Source organism: Taeniopygia guttata, chromosome 2 (genome assembly GCF_048771995.1).
Source record: "Taeniopygia guttata chromosome 2, bTaeGut7.mat, whole genome shotgun sequence".
In the NCBI taxonomy this organism is placed as follows: domain Eukaryota; kingdom Metazoa; phylum Chordata; class Aves; order Passeriformes; family Estrildidae; genus Taeniopygia; species Taeniopygia guttata.
In genome coordinates, this window is record NC_133026.1 from 92,703,086 (window position 1) to 92,721,607 (window position 18,522).

Below are 18,522 nucleotides of genomic sequence, written 5' to 3' on the forward strand. Positions count from 1 at the left end.
AACTTGCTTCCATCTCTCACTCGCCCAGTAACTCACAGGATGCAAAATGAAAGCCAAAATATCCTGCAGAAGGACAAACTAATGGGAAAATCCGTGACTGGCAATGCAATTTCATTCCCTGAATAACATTGCATTAAATTCCAAATCTAGGATCCAGTAGAACAAATTATTTTTGCAGGATGAAGCACCCAGCGCAGGAAACATTACACCAGCTCCAGCCTCCAACTCCATCAGCCTGACTTCTTCACTAATGCCACATTTCATGGTTGACCATGCATCTGACAACTTCATGGGCTCCAGTGGAGCTGCATTTCTTGTTCCAAGGTAATACCCCCTCCTCTGTACATTCCTTGATTTTGTAGTGTGTTGGAAGAGCCTCCTGCACTGGAGGAAGTGGACTCTGTTCCAACCAAAGCTTCAGAAATCTCACTAAAAGCTTTTTTTATTATTCTGTATTAATAGATGTTGGCATGCAATAGCAACATAGAACAGTGAAGGCAATGTGTGATTCCGGAGATAACTGGTAATATTTGCTTTTATATGTTCGTGAGTATAAATGTATATCTATATATATGCATGTATATATCTTTTTGTAATGTTTATATGTGTCATAGACTTCTCATGTTTTTGTGGCTCTGTGTAGGAGCTTTCACTGAGGATTTTTCTGACTACCCCCAAGCGTGTAGAACACAGGCCTGTGGGAATTAGGACTGATGAGGAAATGGGGCTGGGGAAAAAAAATCACAAGGTGATCTTTTACAAGGAAACAGCCCTTTTTTTCTCCTGTGTTTCAAAGCAACTAAATATTTTATTCTGGTCAATATTATCTTGGTAATGAGTGATCCATATTGGTCTTATTTTCTATAACAGTGTTCTCACAACCCTCCACTCTTTGCACACATATGCATGAATCTATGCAGAATTTTATAAAATCTGGTAAAAAAACACTAGCACCACTACCACAGAAAATGAAATCTTGGTTGGCAAGAGGCTCAGATTTAAACTTTTCTTTAGTAAGTAGAAGTACTGATATATTTCACATTCATTTCTGGATCTTAATTCTTGTACTACATGCCTTTTGAGTGATGTACTGTACTTTTGAGGATAAGCATATCTTGGGGGTTGTGGTATGTTTTTTAAAGTAAATATTACACAGTACAGCCATTTGATCTGCATAATGTTACCAGAAACAGCTGCAGATTTTCAATTCCCTCTAATCTTATTTTCCTGACAGTTATAAACTTATAACTGTTACTTATAATGTAACATTTACTATGGGCAAAAATGTTTCTTCTCACCAAACAGAATTTCTCTGCCAGAGAAATAGTCCAGTGACAACATCAGTAAGGTAGGGTGGTGGTGCTGTGCTCAAGAGGAAATAGAAATAATTTATAGTTCTTGTTAAAGTTTCAAAGTCTCAGTCCCCTACTGTGACCTTTCAGATATTAGTGCTTTTTTCCTAAAAGTCATCAATGGTTTGTGTCACTTGACTGCAATCTCACAGGGTCATTTTTTCCTTTGCAGATGATTCAGAACTCAGAATGCAAGGAAAAGTCATCCAATACTGTAACCATATAAAAACACTTTCATAGGTTTAGGTGTTAGACTTGTAACATTTGTTTGTGTTAGAATATTTGGACTGGTAATTCTATAATGAGAAAAAACAAGTTGGATAAGTACTATCCAGTGGTGAGATTGTTTGCATACTTGTTCGCCATAGATAATCTAAAATTCTCATCCTTTCTGTTATGCAGTTATCTAACATGACTTGTGTTGTGCTTGTGTTTTCCGACAATCCCTCTTTTTTGCCTAACCTTGATCAGAAGTGACATTTAGTTTTTGATGTGATGCAGTGAGAGGAGAAGTAATTGCCTCTTAAAGTTATTGCTGGCAAACAGAGAGACTGAAGGAGGTTGCACTGCTTCATGGCCAGTCTGCACTTTGAAATGCTCCTGGTCCCAGAGAAAGAAGTTTAAAAGTACTTCATGCCATGCACAACGACCAGGTTGTTTGAGTCTAGTGAAAATGTATACTTCATGTTCATGGTACTGGTGGAAGAATGAAGAGAAGTTTCTACATGGATCTGTAACTTTCCAGAATATGCTAATTCAACGTTCTTAAATAAAATGTGTTACATATACAAATCCAAGTCTTCTAGTTTTGCCAACATCTCCAGTTACTGTTTCAGTCTTACACTGCTCATCCAGATTCCCATTTCTCAGTACACAGGCATCATCTTCTGAGTGATTTAACAATGGCTGCTAAGCTGGACCTTTTGCAACTTACATCACTTTCAGAAATTTGAATTAGAATAGACTTAATTTCCAGCTTGATAAATTCAGATGGGTTTACTGTTATAATATTTGTTAATTCAAAGTTAGTTTAATTGAAATTATGGAGAAATAGTGCCATTGTATGAAAACTCTATCCATTGAAGTCAAGCTTCTAGAAAGATGTATAGAGAGGTTTCAACTTGTTTTAAGTGCTGGAACTAATGCTTGAGGCTGAATCCTATGCAGGAAGTAAAAAAAAGATTGTTATGATAGTTCTTTTCAGTTTTAGCCTCAAAAATTATTCTTTCATTCATAGTGAGACAGATGCAGTAATACGAGAAACTCTGTCAAAGTGAGGCAAGAAATTAATTGGACTGGAATTTGAAAGTTTGTTGATGAACATTTAAAAATAATGCAGGTTGGGCATTCAGCAGATCAAAGGAAAATTGAAGTAGGGTAAAACTGCTGAGTTTTAAAAGCCAGTTTCACAGTAAGTAGTTCAAGTTCCCTGTAAGCAATTCAAATTTCTGAAGTTCGGGAGCACAGCTGCAACCATCCTCTGTAATATAAAGAAATCCACTTTCCTTCTAAAAGAGTTATCATTAAATCCTCTAAACAATCCTTTATGAGCAAAACAGATGCTGACCAGGCCATGGATTACCAAAGTTATAGGGAAAGAAGCATTTCCTTCAGCTAAAAGAAAGAGAATTTCAGAGATTTGTCTTTTAAAGGTAAAAGAATTTTTTCTACACTCAAATGGAACTTGAGCAATATGTATGAGAAGTCAAAATAGTTTCTTATTTTTTTTACTAGGATTTTTTATGGATTTATCAGAAACTATATGCTTTTCTAGTCAGATATAGTGGCTAAAACTGGAAAACATGAGAAGCAGATACAATACACCAGTGAAGAAATTTCAACATGCTTCAGTTCCTGATTTAAACTATATTTATATACTGTGCTAGTAGCATAAAAAGATTAGGAGAAGAAGATGTTGGTTGAGACAAAATTATAGAATATACCAGGCCTGGCTGTTTGATTAAGTTCAATCTACAAGTCCTAATTTCCATATTCACACCCATTCTTCAAGTGTAGACAAGTCTTTCTCCTAAACTTAGAGGCTGCCAGCTGCAGATGGTAAAGATTAAATAGGGCAGCATTTGTTAAAAAATGTGAGTGTACTACTTTGAGGCAACATCATTTGAACTGCTTGTGTTAGACTTCTCTGAATTTTGATACAAGGAAAAATTCATCTGGTGAACAAAAAAGTCTCCACTACTTCTCTTGCCTAATGAAGTGAATTGCATTTGTTAGATTTTGTATTGTGTTATATTTAAAGTCCCAAAAATGTTTCAAATGTTGCATTGTAGAGTGCATCTTGTTGACAACTCCTTTTGTCACATTGTAAGATCCATATAAACACCAATTCCCCATAATAAGTTGCTATGAGGGCAGAATCAAATATCTAACTGTCTTGCAGAAGAACTGTTTGTTTAAATTTAAGTGCTACACAAGAGAGTTCCTTTAATCTCAAAGCAGTAAAACCAAGTATGAAAACAAATTGTATCTTGTAACTTAGTAAGTTTATGTGGGAAAAATGAGAAGGACAATTCTAAGTCCATCCTCCTTTGTGCTGTGGCAGCACACATGCATGCTAATAATCAAATGGCAATGGAAGTTTCCAAAATACAAATGGAAAAGGCCTGCAACTTGTCCTTTTAGGCTTGTCTACAATGATTATTGTAATTCTTTATCACTTTTAGTAAAGCAGGGCATTGAGGCTAGAAAATTCCATTCCTTGTTTTTGTAACAGTTTGTTTCAGAGGGCTTGGGTAAGATCAGTTACACAGAGACTGGAAAAATGAAAATGTGGAGCTTTCTTGCTAATGTTAACAAATAAAGCCAGAAACCAAAAAAGCTCTGTGACGATAATCTCCCATCCTATCTGCCCTGAAGTGCGACTCTATGAAGGCACTGCACTTTACTCAGTGGGTTGAGTGACAGAAAAAGCAGTAACGACCTTAGAGTTTTTGCAAGAAGCTAATACCTGTGGCCATGAAAGGCTCTTGTAGCTGTCACTGTCATTCTTGCCATTTTGGTAGAAGATTGTACCAATCTTGACTGCTTTTCTTGTGGGCACATAGTGTGCTAGTTACATAGTATGATAGTTTATATAATCACACTGTGTTTGTTCACTGAAGCGTAGTTTCACTAAGTGAGACGGTTAAATGCTATGGGCTGACTTGAATTCACTGATGCTGTTCTACAAGCACAAGCTAAGCCAAAGAGACCTTGGCTTTTTTGCATTCAAAATGTCACATTCCAGCATTTATTAAATACTTTGAAAACAAGCTATAGACAATTCAGGTTGGGTACATAAATGAATAGAAACATTTTTCTTTAGTTCCTGACTGTATTCTCCTCTTCATGTATTGAGCTGTGAAACATCCTAGTGCTGTTCACAAGCAGCATAAAATATCAAGAGAAAATAAAATGTTCTGTCTTTAGAACAGTATTTCTGTAGTTTAGTGTAAATGTGATAAATAATGCATAATAATGCATTATCTGTACATTGTGGGGAAAAACTTTACCAAAATACTGAATTGCTCCAAATCTGCAGAGCTCTACCCAGCTGTGTGCTGAAGGAGACAGGGGGATCACTGGAAATTGTCATTCAGTTATGTGGCTGGACAGTGATGGCCCCCATGTTTGCATTTATCAGCTTTAGAAGTCTTGATTTAATAGTTTCCTATCTGCAGCTGGTTTGTAAGTGTTATGTATTCAAGGAATATTGAAGGTATTGTAATGTGGTAAACAACAATGAAGAGAGTTCATATTTCCTGAACTAGCAGTCATAAAATAATGACAGAAAAGATGGAGAAAGCCTCATAAATGCTACAGTAAAATTTAATAATTTTGCAGCTTTATATAATTATTTCCACTTTTTAAATATTTTCCTTGTTTCTGTCAACATTTCTTCAGACTCTGCTTCACTATCCCATACTGTCACCTGCATTTCAGAACAGCAACTGCTGAAAATATGGATGAGAACAACTATTTCCAAATCCCTTTTATATTGAGATATTGTAGTAAAAATACAGTGAGCCTTCAGCAAGTGATTTGCAATAACAGAACACTGGTTTTCACTATATAAAATGTGTTCAAAAGTGCCAAAATTTCACAAATAACAAAAATAAAATAATGAAAATTAAAATATTGTTAAAAATTTATACTGTACTAGCATTTACTAGCATTTTAGCATTTAGACATTTTTTCTTTCTAAAAGTGCCTTTTTTTCCCCCTTCAAATTCTGTGCTAAAATATTGAATAAATTCCTGGCCAGATAATTGCATGTCTTCAATAAAACGGATGAAATTGTAACTCAAATGCAGTATGAAGTGTTAGGTTAAAGGTTACTACATTTAGATGTGAAAAATAAATATATATAAAATAAACTGTTTTCTGTAGTGACAAGGTTCTGAATTTTTCTTTTCAAATTCAGAAATAGCTGTGACTATTGCTCTCAGGAGTGAATTGTTAGCTGAATTCTTTATGTAAAGCAAATCAATGTAAAACAATTTTGTAAAATTGATCCTAAAAAAATCAGTAATTTCTCCCCAATTTATACTTGGTTTCAAGCCATTTCCCACTTTAAATTTTAATACTATACTTAACCATTCAGATGCAATAGCAATAACTTTTCTGAGCCTCACATAGATCAAAACTAAAAATCTTTGACAGCCAACCTGACAATATCATAAATGCAAGTCATCTGATAGTAGGCAAAATTCATCTCATTTCTATGGTATCCTAGTTACTCTAAATTAAGTAGACTCATTCATTGCAAAGATAAAGTACAAAGTGTAGATTTGCAATAAAAAAATCAGTTGAAATTGTTTAAAGCTAATAAATTATTGCCTAGCTTTGGACAAACACATTGCTTATCTGTGAACGATCATGTTCCAACACCTATTTAAATTATTCTGCAGGTCTAATGTAATTAAGTGCACGAGCATCAGTGCAAGATGGAGAATTTAGGAGAGAAGGAGTTTAACAATAACTGTATAGGCTGTATAGGCTGCCAGTTTCCTTTCTTTCATTCAGGAAGGACAGTACCTACACCAGCATTATGTTCAGGTGTACTTTTCAGGAGAGTAAGAGCACAACAGCATTTAAATATTTTGTAGAACTGACGTGTGATACATTTGTCATCATGTACCACCAAATACCACAGAACTGCTTAAACCAGTGGAGAAAGGGTTCAGTGGGTGTCAGATGGAAGACCACATCCAGGAAAGGCACTAGGTGGCACAGGGATGATTATTTAGGGCAGTGCAGAGAGTTGTAGGAGACCTCAAAGGCTTAATAAACCAGCAGTGATTAGTAACAATGCAAACTAATCATTTTTATGCAATTTGCAATTGCAGACGTTTAAAACTGCAATTCTGCTGTAGCAAGAGAATATTGCCCATCACTTTTAATCTTGAAGGGGTCAGAATTATATTAAATAAATTTACTGCCTTGACAGATCACAGGGACTTGTGAATTTTCACTTGTATTTCTCTTTCTTTCTGCTCAGACTTTGCTTTCTCAACCTTTTACAAGAATTACCTGAACTTTTTGGAGTTACATCTGCTAATGGAGAAAACCAACAGTCTCCCTAAAGTGTAACTCTGACACAAAACAGTTGCTAAAGATTATTTTAGAAAATGGTATTGTCTTTGTAATTCATTCCTAAATCAGCTGCTGGGGAAAAGGCCAGCATGACTCCAGGCTCTTCTCTCCAGAAGTTCCTCTTTTAGTTTCCTGCTCTGGGAGAAGGACTGACATTAAGGATAATGAATGTATTGACTCACACTTCTGTTAAAGATTCAGTCATACTAAAGATTCTCCCTTTGTGTGGGCAGAGGAAGCTGGGCCTCGTTAAGGGTTCAGAAGGAAAGATTAACGTTCTAATTAATGCACTAGAAAATGACAGCCAGGGTCTCTGGATTTGATTTCAGGCTATGGTCCAGCTGCAATATCTCATAACATTTCTAGATTCAGTCAGAATTTGTTCTATTAGAAGATTGGTCATACTCACAAATTTAAGTAGGATTTCCCATTGTTAAATATCAACCCTGTTAATCGAATAGTTTCTATTCCTTCTAAGAAACACAACTTGTATCTCTTCACCATTATATATCACTGTCATGGCTTTAGTTAACTCAGTGCAAAATTAAAGGTGAAATCCAGACAGAATCATCCCCTGTGTTCTTGTAGAACTGTAGACAAAATAGTGAAAAATAGATGTATTCAATTCACAGTTACTAGCTTGGTTCAGGAAAGACTCATCAAATTTTGTCATGCTCCTTGTCTCGGTAAGTAAATAGAAAAGGTACTTTTATAATTCTGTTGCTAGACAAAAACTCTTTGTTTATTAGTTATTTTCAAAACTTTAAAATCTTGTATGGACAAAGATGTTGCTTTTTGAACTGTAAAACTCCCTCAGAGATGATAAATATTTGGTGTATGGAGGATTTGGTTTATATTTTGTTCTTAACAAAGGGTTGTTTACAGCCAGAAAGGAAACAAAATGTCATGTGGCTATTAAAAACAACTGTATTTAGAGCCTGGTGCAACTAAACTACTGTGTCAGGTAACTATCAGTGCCTCACAAGACTTCCATAAAAATGAGCTATCCCTCCTATTTGTAAAGATTTGTATTGTATTTCAAAAATATTTGCATGTCCCACTAAAATATTTGGACCGGGTAACAGAAAATAGAATAAAATAGAAGTGAAGGCAATTGATTCAACATATTCTGAAGTCCTAAGCTTATTTACTAGTATTTATTGTACATTATATCACTTCAAGGGTGTCAAATTAAAACTGTAAGCTAAAGAAACCAGCAAGGGAATTAGAAGCTGGCTAGAGACTTCATTGTATTCAGACATCTGACTTTTAAGTGCCACTGACTGCTCTCTTCCCCAAGCTTTCTATTTCCACTTTTCTATAATTGTTAAATACTATTTTAATGTGTAGGGTTTACATTTTTGGCTTGATAATGAATGACTGTAGTCCACAGAACATGATAAGTACAGTTGTCTTCCACTTGGTTTTGTTTGTTTGCTTTTATCATCCATTTCTTGCCTTTCTAAAGGATATCTTTAGATCCTAAGTCCTTCCAGGTGAAAGCATTATATTTTTCCATACATTCACTTGGTTCATTTTCCTTAAATACATTTTAGAATCATAGAATTAGGGTTGGAGAAGGATCAAGACTAACCTTTGATGAACACCACCATTTCATATGGCAAAGTGCCACAATTTTAATATATTTTAACATTGCAATGTATTTTAATTGCTAATCACAAGACAAGAACTTTTGTCATTTTCATGAGATTTGTTTTGCTAAATTGATTTGGCTAGATTGGTTTGGCTAGAGGTTTTGTAATCTGACACAGTTGGATATTACCAGAAGCAGCAATAGTAGTATGTTAATAGTAATATAGTAGTATGTAAATAGTAGTATGTTAACTTTAAAAAGAAAAAAAATGTAGAATATGCATATCCACCTAGCAGAAAAAAAAATCAGCTTGTTTTCCTGTTGATCTGCTTTGAAGACTAAAACCAGATATTGTATGCCAGACAGTAAAGAGTGTACAATTTCTGTCAGGTCCTTTTTATTTTAAATGAAAACCTGTGCCAGATCTTGTCTTTAATTAATTTCTTTACCCTTCCTCCTACTTTTATAACAGCAATACTGGAGTTTTAAAAAAGAAATTGCACCACATTTCCCAATTAACACTTCCCAATTAAATCCACTGGCAGACTAGAGTTTCTCACAAATAAATAGGCCAAACTGCCTTATACTGTATATTCCAGTTCATAAAGTCTAAGGAATGAAGTGAGCTATCCCCTGTTGGTGACAGGCCCAAGGCTTTTACTCCTCAATCTTTACAGATGTACAAGCCACATATTTGTCTGTACCAAGACAAATATGCTAGGTGTTGACTGTTCCTTGGTGAAATGCATCTTGCCCCTATCCCTACTGCATAGCACTCAAAATTAAGTGGGTAAACAATTTTTTTTGAAACCCTCTTGAATTTAATGATCTGCTCTGTATGGATTCCAGCCCTAGGATCTGGTGTTTCAGATGATGTATCTTCAGAAGGTACAGGATAGATCTGGGAATTGTCTTGGTCACTTTTTTTGTATTTCTCTATTTATAAATTCTATATATATTAATATTTCTATAATTTCTATATTTTAATGTTTCCTACCCACACAAAGTTGTTCAAGTTTCTTAGTACATTTTATCCAGTCTGCTACAGTGCCTTACTCATGACTCAAGGCATCAGTTAATACGGGGATTATGTAACACATGATGCTATCTGTTCACCACAGACTATGTCCCTCAGGGACAATCTCCTTATAGAGGGTCATCTGATTCACAGATGATTTTGTCTGTAAGCTCATTTCTGTATACATTACAGATTTCAAGATCTGGGGACTGATATCACTAGGCTGAAGGGAATTAGTGAAGAACAAAGCAGCACTTTAATAAAACAAATAAAACAGATGAACATGTGTTGTTTCATGGTTTTAGTTTTTCCCCAGATGACATTTGTGTGGGACTTTGTTTTGTGACATTTGGCTGAGATTAACTGCATGTTTCAGATTTGTGACCAAACTTTTTCAAAACCTGATAGACTGTTAGGTCTGATTTTTTTTTTTTTTTTTTGTGAGGAAGACCCACATTTTCTGCATCCACTCTCACATGTAAACTGCATATTTAAGCAAGCAATTTCATCTGTCTTTGCATCCATTTATTCCTTAATTTGGCTAGTTTGTCTTCTGCATGATGACCCTTAGTGTGTTTTTCAACTCTACTGTTATACTGAGCAAATATAATCTTGGGAGCATCTTGCAAGAAATATTGTAATAATAATTTTAAATGTAATAAACAATATATTTGTTTGCTTTTATAAATTTTTGCGTAACAGAGAAGTTTTAAACAAGAAGCCTTTTCTTTGTGTTTTTGAGCATCAGAGACCTACACTAAAGCCTACACTTACAGGGAGGTACAAAAATAAAGGCAGAATATTAGGATGGAAGAGCAATTCCAGGTTATGGACTCACATATTACAGATAAATATGAAGTCTAAATGTCAGCTAAATACATTGATTTTCCCATTTTGGTTTTGAATGAAATGTCTTCTCTCTTCCTTTTACATAATCTCCCACTTTTGAAATTCATGTCATTCTACTGTTCAAAAAGGAGAAAACTCCTGGGGGCTTTAAGGGCAATATATTGCAAAGCTTTTGGAAAGAGCTTGCTGCATTGGAAGGTCATATTGTAGTTTTACTGGTTCATTAAATATGTATGCACATCTCCTATATATTTTTCACTCCAAAGTTGCAGAGCAGCTTGTAGAGCATGTGGCTTTGTTCTATTTCTTAAAAGCGTCTTTCAGCCTTTAATGCAGTGGAAACCAATAATGACACTGACATTTTCCCTGCAAGCCTTCACATTTAACCATGATTTTCTCCTGATGTCTGGGGTGCAAACTCTCCATCTGACTGATGTTACTGAAATGTCATCTGTTCTGTCACTCTGTGAGTACAGGAAGATGTACTAAGGAAGCAGGAATTTATTGAGGTAACCCAGTACATGGATGTTTTTTTAGGTTACCAATGTCATGCTGTTTTAGTTAAATTAAATCCCATTCGACCTCAGTTACAGTAGAATGCAAATACAGGCATTCATTCCCAACATTCCAAAGCAGTGCAGTTACAAATCATTACTGGAAAAGAGATATACATGCAGAAGTGAAAGAAAGCCTTCTAGTGTACCTTAGGCAAGGTTATGTAAGAAAAACCTTTCACCCTTATTAATGCAAATACTATGTCTGTTTTTCCTTTGTGTCTTGGGACTTTCCCTCCTGTCTCATATTACACCTGATCAGTAACCTCCACCTAAAATCTCACCCATCACTAAGCTGTTTTTAGCTTCCTACGGGGAAGCATCTTCAGCTGTGCTGAGATCTCTGCTTGTCCCCTTCTTATCCTTTATTGGAATACGAGCGCTCTTCAGCCCTTCCATGTGGATCTATTCTTTTGCTCCAAAACTCATGTTAATCCACTCTTATACAGGAAATAATCAGCCCATTCTTCTTAATGAAAACCAGGATTGTTTCCCCTCATTCACTATGTATATATTGCTTGCAGCAACCATCTGGCCAAGGTCTATATATAAATAGCTAGCAGAGAAAACTTTCCTTTGGTAAGTAAAACTCTTTTGTTCTGCTCTTTAACGACTGCTCCCAATGTTTCAGTGGGGAATGTAGCTTTCATTGCACTTTTATTCTATACCAGTCTGTACATTGAAACCATAACTGGGATAATTACACTTAGGTGCTTTTCTGCCTCTCATGATTGGCTGGGTACTGCCTGGGCTGACAGTAAATTTTGGTGACTGATCTCCAACCTCCTATTCCAAAGCACTCAATTTGACACATTGATGGTCTTAGGACAATGCTGTAAAAGTAATTTTTTTTTTTAAATAATTGAAACGGCATTTTTCTACCTAGTCAGTAGCATCTCAAAATTGAAACTTTTGGTTAAACTAGAACAAGTCACTGTGTGATCACTGAGTATATGTGCTTATTGACCTTGATTCAAAACACTACTGATATTCAGCTTAAAACACATGACTGAATCCCACTGCAGTTGCTGTAAGCATGTGCTTGAGTGTCTTTTATGAATAAAGATAGGCAGAAATCTTGTAGATCTACGTTCCAGACCTTGGGCCTTTTTTCCATCCTCAAAAATTAAAATCCCTATGGCTGTTTCAGTCCTGAAAGAGTTAGAGAGTTCCAGAAGATTCTGTCTTGTAGACAATATTTGCTTGTCCGAGAATGTAAGTCCTCTGCCTGAAGCATAATTCCTAGAAGAATGAAGCTCCTGACAGTGATTGAATGAAAATTTTGATTTTATCCTGTTGCTGCTGAGCAATTCACTATATATGCATGATCCTTTCCAGTAATGAAGACAGAGGTGTGACCAGTGGCTGGGCTTGCTAATTGAACTATGTGCCAGGGCTATGACAAGGCTTAAAGAGCCCTCTCCATTTTTTTAGGTCCATGAAAGTTCTCCATCTAATAGATATGGTACCTCAAAAGTGAGTAGTTTCACTTCAGGCTTCTTGGCTCCTGGGGGTCCTTTTTCCAAACTTGATAGGAAGCTTCAACCAATATTTTTTTTTCTCTTCAGGGTAAAGAAATATGGAAAAATTAATGTATTGGGGTTTTTTAACTTGACTGAATGCATTTAGGAAACATTGGCAGCATTACACGAGTCTACTGCTATTTTTTCATCTTATTCTGCACAGAGATCAAATTTAGCAATTTCATTAATCTGGAGAGGGGAAAACAGTTCCATAAGAGATAAAACTGATCTTCTGCATCAATACTTCATTCAACATTTCATTTCAACATTTCATTCAAAACCAAAATGGGAAAATCAATGTATTTAGCTAACATTTAGACTTTATATTTATCTGTAAGTTGCAAATCCATAATCTAGAATTGCTCTTCTATGGGCTCATCAGGTGCTAATAGTTATGCATTAACTTTGTATCAGGTGTCATGGTTATTACATTTTCCTTTCCCAGATCATTTGCATTTATTTCACTATTACAATCTTTTCCTCTTTAATAGTAGGAAAAATGAAGGAAAATACCTGGAGTTTTCCCTCAATGAGACTAATTTTTCAAGAACAAAAGGCAAATTACATATTTTGCCAATTAAAAAAAAAACAAACAGAATAAATATATAATCTCTAAGTCCTTTCCAACCTAAACCATTCTATGATTCTATGATCCTATGATAAATCAAAGCCTGTTTGCCACAGAGAAGTGTAACATCCACTATTTTTACCTCTTTTCACAGTAGTTCAATCTAAAGGTTTTTGTGACAACTGAAAAGTTAATTGTCAGTGTAAGCAGAAGCTAGACACTGAACTGGGTCACAACAGCTGGGAACTTAACTCCCAGCCTCAAAATGGAATGGCTGTGACAGTTTCTTTGTAAAAAAGACAGGTGGCAGCACATCTATATTAGATATTTTTTTAATCACACCTACAGACAATGACACTTTTTTTTACAGACCTTATGGCACAGCACCTCCCTTGAGCAGTTCATCCACATGTGTTAAGGGCTCCTGATAAAACGGGTCATTATATAAAAGAAAATTCACTCACTCTGACCCCTCATATAGTAAAAAACTTCGTAACTAATGTTGCTGTTTTTAAAAAGTAGTCCTTATAAAAAAAAGTCACATGCCACATTAAGAATTTGCAAGCTTTAACCCTACAGTGAGATTTTTTTCCCAATATAACTAAGTAATAAGGATGCACTTAGTCACTATTCTCAATATTACTGGATAAAGCAGAATTATTTATTTACTTTTTGATGTAATATTCAAGACATAGATTCGGAGAGAAATTGACAAAACAACAATAATTTTCTTCTAAATACATTCATTTGCAAGGGAAATAACAGAGAATGTGAAATGGATTATTATTGAAGAAACAGACTTGATTTATATGCAGTGCTGAGTGACAGACTTGTTGAGTATCCATAAATACCAGTTTATGCTTGAGATATTTTATTTTAAGCTAAATATTCTATTTAAACTGTGGCCTTATGACAGAATTTATAATTAAAATACTCTACTTAATAAAATGAATTCTGTGGGGTAGTGGTGTTATCTTCTATCACCCTGAATTAAATCTCTGACAGCAAGCTAGATACCACATATTGCAGGAAATTCAATTGCTCTCCCTGAAGAGCTTAGAGTCTGATTAAGCTGACATAAAAGTCGATGTAGATCTGCCCATTAAGTTAAGGGAAAGGGACTGATTGCATCGGCCCAGATTTGGAGTTAAGGATAGCAGACACATTCTGCTTTGAATAGGCAGCTTCAGTGATTGTAAGTGCAAGATGACATTCAGCAAGCTGTTCTTTGCAAGTAGAACACCCATTGAAAGCACTTTTTCCCCTCCCCACTCAAAAGATGCTTTCCACTGAAAAAAATGGGATGATTTTCAGTGCCACTCCCAGCACTCAGCACAAGCAGAACAAAACCCAAAATTTCGTGAGGCAAGAGAGACTGTGCTCAGCTTGTTTGGCCTTCAGGATTAGCAAGAGGATCATCTTTAATTTTTGCCATTTAGTCTCAACAAGGCAATCCTAATTTTAGAAATGTAATACTCCTTATGTGTATTGACGGGTTCTAAAGACATGCGTAAGATGTGAAAATGGTGATTTAAGTAATTTCTTTCCCATTCGATGGGAAAACCAGGACCTAATTAATAGTCATGAACTAAGCATGTTTGGTCATTGTAAAGACACATATTTTTCCCCATCTGTCTGCAAATTAGATTGTATTGGGGCCCTTACTTTGTGCCAAACCAGCAGGAGGTAGGAATTTTCATTAAAAAATAGGTAGTACAGATCCTTCAAAGATTGTCACGAACTGCAACAACACAGCATGAAAATCAGATGTAGCCAAATGGAAAAAAAAACAACCCACCCCACACACTATAATAAGAGTGTTTTAGCTGCAACCGTGTTTGTTAACGTCATGGTGAACCTGAGGCCATTTCATGCAAAATGCTGCTCCCAACGTGGAAGCAGAAGATGGTGAAAATTATAAGGACCTCGAACAATGGACAAGGCAGCAGATGGGCAGATGGGAAGCAGTACAACAAGGCAAATACGATAGGTCAGCTTGCCTGGCACTTGTCTGTGTCCACTGAAAGCTGAGCTGCAATTGTGATGCAGGTGGCTGCTTCCATTTGGGCAGTGGGTGGGTGCATTTTGCTTGCGGTTTTTTTAACACATGCATTATTAGAATTTAAAGTATTAAAGCAAGCGGAGGGAGGATGAAGACAGAGATCTGCAGATGCTTACAGGGGAAATTTAGGGCACAGATAATCTGACAGTGTCATTTCTACCTTCCTCTGTACAGATGTGTGCCAGTTTTAGTGGGTTATATATACCCAGTAACAAAATAACTGTTTTCAGATATTTTCACTTCATACGTTCAGTCTACCCTTATTTTGGTGAGTTGAACTCTCAGGGAATTTTATTGCATGAGATTTTGATAAAAGAACTGTATGTTACCTGTAAAACCAAATGTTATGTAAAGAGGTATTCAATTTAAGATCATTTTAGTACTAAATATGTACCTAATTTAACAACGATTGATCGGCTATTACTGTCATGAAAATCACATTTTTCCTTAGCAGTTTTTCTACAGTAAAACTCTTTAATATTCTTCCCTCTGTCACATCCTTTTTGAATACATTGTTTTCTTGTGCTGTGAGATGCTGGCACTTGATGGAAAAATTATGCACCAGCTACACTGTTAATGAAAAAACACAACTGTATTCTGCTATTTAAGACATGCACACACCAGCACATGCTCCAGGACAGGCTAATTTACAGAAATACTTTCACAAAACTTATCTTAGAACAAAATTAATGTTAATTTCCAAGTTAATTTCCAATTTTTTCTTATCATGTCAAAATTGCTGCTTAAAATATATTTTAGGAGGGGTTTGTTGTTAAATTTATTGAATTGAATATTGTTTAAAATGTATCTAGGAAAATAGTCTTTGTTTTATTAAGTTCTAAGGACTTTTTGAATTTTTTTCAGGTTTTCAATGGGCTTGATGGAAAATCATGGAAGAGGAGCCTAGCCAGGGCCTACCATTACTCTTGTAACAAACACCAAGTTTAATGGAAGAGGTGCAATGGTTTATGACATGTGAAGGAAAGCAACATACCTACAGTTCACATAATAAGTATGCCTAAAACAGATCTATTTTCAGAGAAAGACTTCCCTGGGCTAAAGCTGAACCACAGACAAGTCCAGTCTACAAAAAACTCCTTATACTGGAATTTTTCCTGGGTTAGTTTCAGCCACTGGCAGCTGTTCAGCTCTGATAAATTTTTCCAATAATTTACACATATCACTACATAATTGCTATTTATAACCATAAATATTTGCCTTCACAGGTTTATTAATTTATAAAGACTTTTCCAAACAGTTACACAGGACTCAATGTTCTGGGCTGAAATTTTATGATTTGACTATTTTTATGAAATTATTAAAATATACTTGAATTTATGAATATACTCACTTTAATTCCAAACTCATTTATTCATTGAATTTGGGTGTTTCCCAATGAAGGTGTTGACAGTAAGTTTAAAAAGCATTCCCAAAAACATCTGTTGGGCTTTCTTTTGCTTTGTCTCTTCTTGGAAATTTAACTTCATGCAGACAATGAACTAGCTTTTTTTTTCCCCCGTTTTCCATTTTAAGTATTTTTTCCCCTTGAAATGTCATGTTTCCAGTTTACATAATTTCTCTTTGTGATGCATCAGATTCCAATCTTTCCACAGCTGTGTAAGCTGTACAACAACGGAGTATAATTCACTCTTTCTTTAGTTTAGTAAAAGGCATTTTTCTAAAGCATTGAACACTGGATGTTTCATCCCACTAACCAAAAATGGTACATAGTCAGTTATTTATGCAATATTTAAGGAGATATTTTTTTACCTTTAACCTTGTTGTTAAAGGTGCCACTCACTGCTTAGTGGCACCATTAACATGCACAAACCAACGTTCTTATTTCAGCTGGAGCAGAAATAGCTTAATTGTACACAGTATTTTGATAACCAGTTTTACTAATACTAATGCATTTAAAAATTAGTTCTACTCAGAATAAAAATGACAGAAAGAAGATATTGAATCTGACAAATAGCTCTTTCAGCTACCATCACTGAGTCCCGACGTTGGACTTGGATAGAAATTGAACATAAAAATTTCTTCCCAGTATTTAATTTTATGGAAAACTTTGCCAGCTATTTGGGCCACCTGATGCTGCCTCCACAAAACTGCCACACCTGCGAGTAACATCAGCTGTGGTCTGGCACTGTGGTGGCATTCCTTAACCCAGTGAGTGCCATCATGCCCATTGCTTAGTCCTCATCAGGATGTTTTGGACTACCAAGATGTGTGACTTTGGTGGCAGATGGCAGATTTTGAGGACTACAGAGGCATTGAGAAGCAGCCCCTGGAGAGAGCACTGACTGTGCCTCACAGTGCTGCAGACAGAGCATGTCCGAGGCCATTGGAGCTCCTTCTGATTTGTCACTCCATGCTTTTATTTAGTGTGTACCATCTCTAAACCTTTTTGCTACAAATAAAACCACCTTCTTTCTGCTCTTATCTGACCTGCTTATAGCAATCTTTCATACACTGGAAGACTTACAGGCTCAGCCCTTGTCTAATAAAGTTAATGTTATACTTGTAAGCCCCGGCCATTTCCTAGAGTACTGCTGCCTCCTCTCATTAGTATTAATACATTTTTTTTTTTTCACCCTTTCATAAAGGCACTTGCTAGGAAAGATTTAAAGTTTCATTTCTTCAATATTTTAATTTTCATTGTGCCCTACAAAATTACTTGAATTCTTTCTCAGCTGGCTCCTTCCACCCACTTTATGGTCATTCTTTTTCTCTAGTTCATATCAAAGAGGAAAGAATCTGCACATCTGTAGGGTGTGTCTCTGTTGAAATGCATCAGAGGCCCAAATTTTCCTTTCCTGTACCTCTTCTTACTTCAACCTTCTTTAACACTGCCTAGCTTTTTTAAAATGTCTCATTTATTGATTTTTTTTTCTCTGTTAATGAAACTAGAGCTCTATACTAGTAACTAGAGCTTATCAGAAATAGAAAAAACAGGAATATGGTAGACTACTGCTATCTCTAAGCTGCCTATTCTTTTACCTTCAAGAAAAATCTTCAAGATTTTAAACAAGTAAACACAAAGAAGTGGCATCATTTTCATTATGACAGAGATCAGAGAACCTTTTAAAATATATTCAGAAGTGTATTTTGGGAAGTGGATATATTTCCCATTTCATAACTGCATATAGTTTTTTACAGTACATTTATATCAAATACATTATGAAATAACAAATAATTACAAAAAAAACCACACCATAAATCCACCTGGAATTATTGATAGGTGGTTACCACCACCCATTGGAAGACTCAGCTTCGGACACTTAAAATTTTGTCAAATTTAAATGTTTTGGGAAAACAGTTTATTTGGGCTATGCCTCTTCCTAAAACCTCAAAAATATTGCTTAATCTATTTCATATACTAGGGTTATACAGAAAGTTGCTTTCTT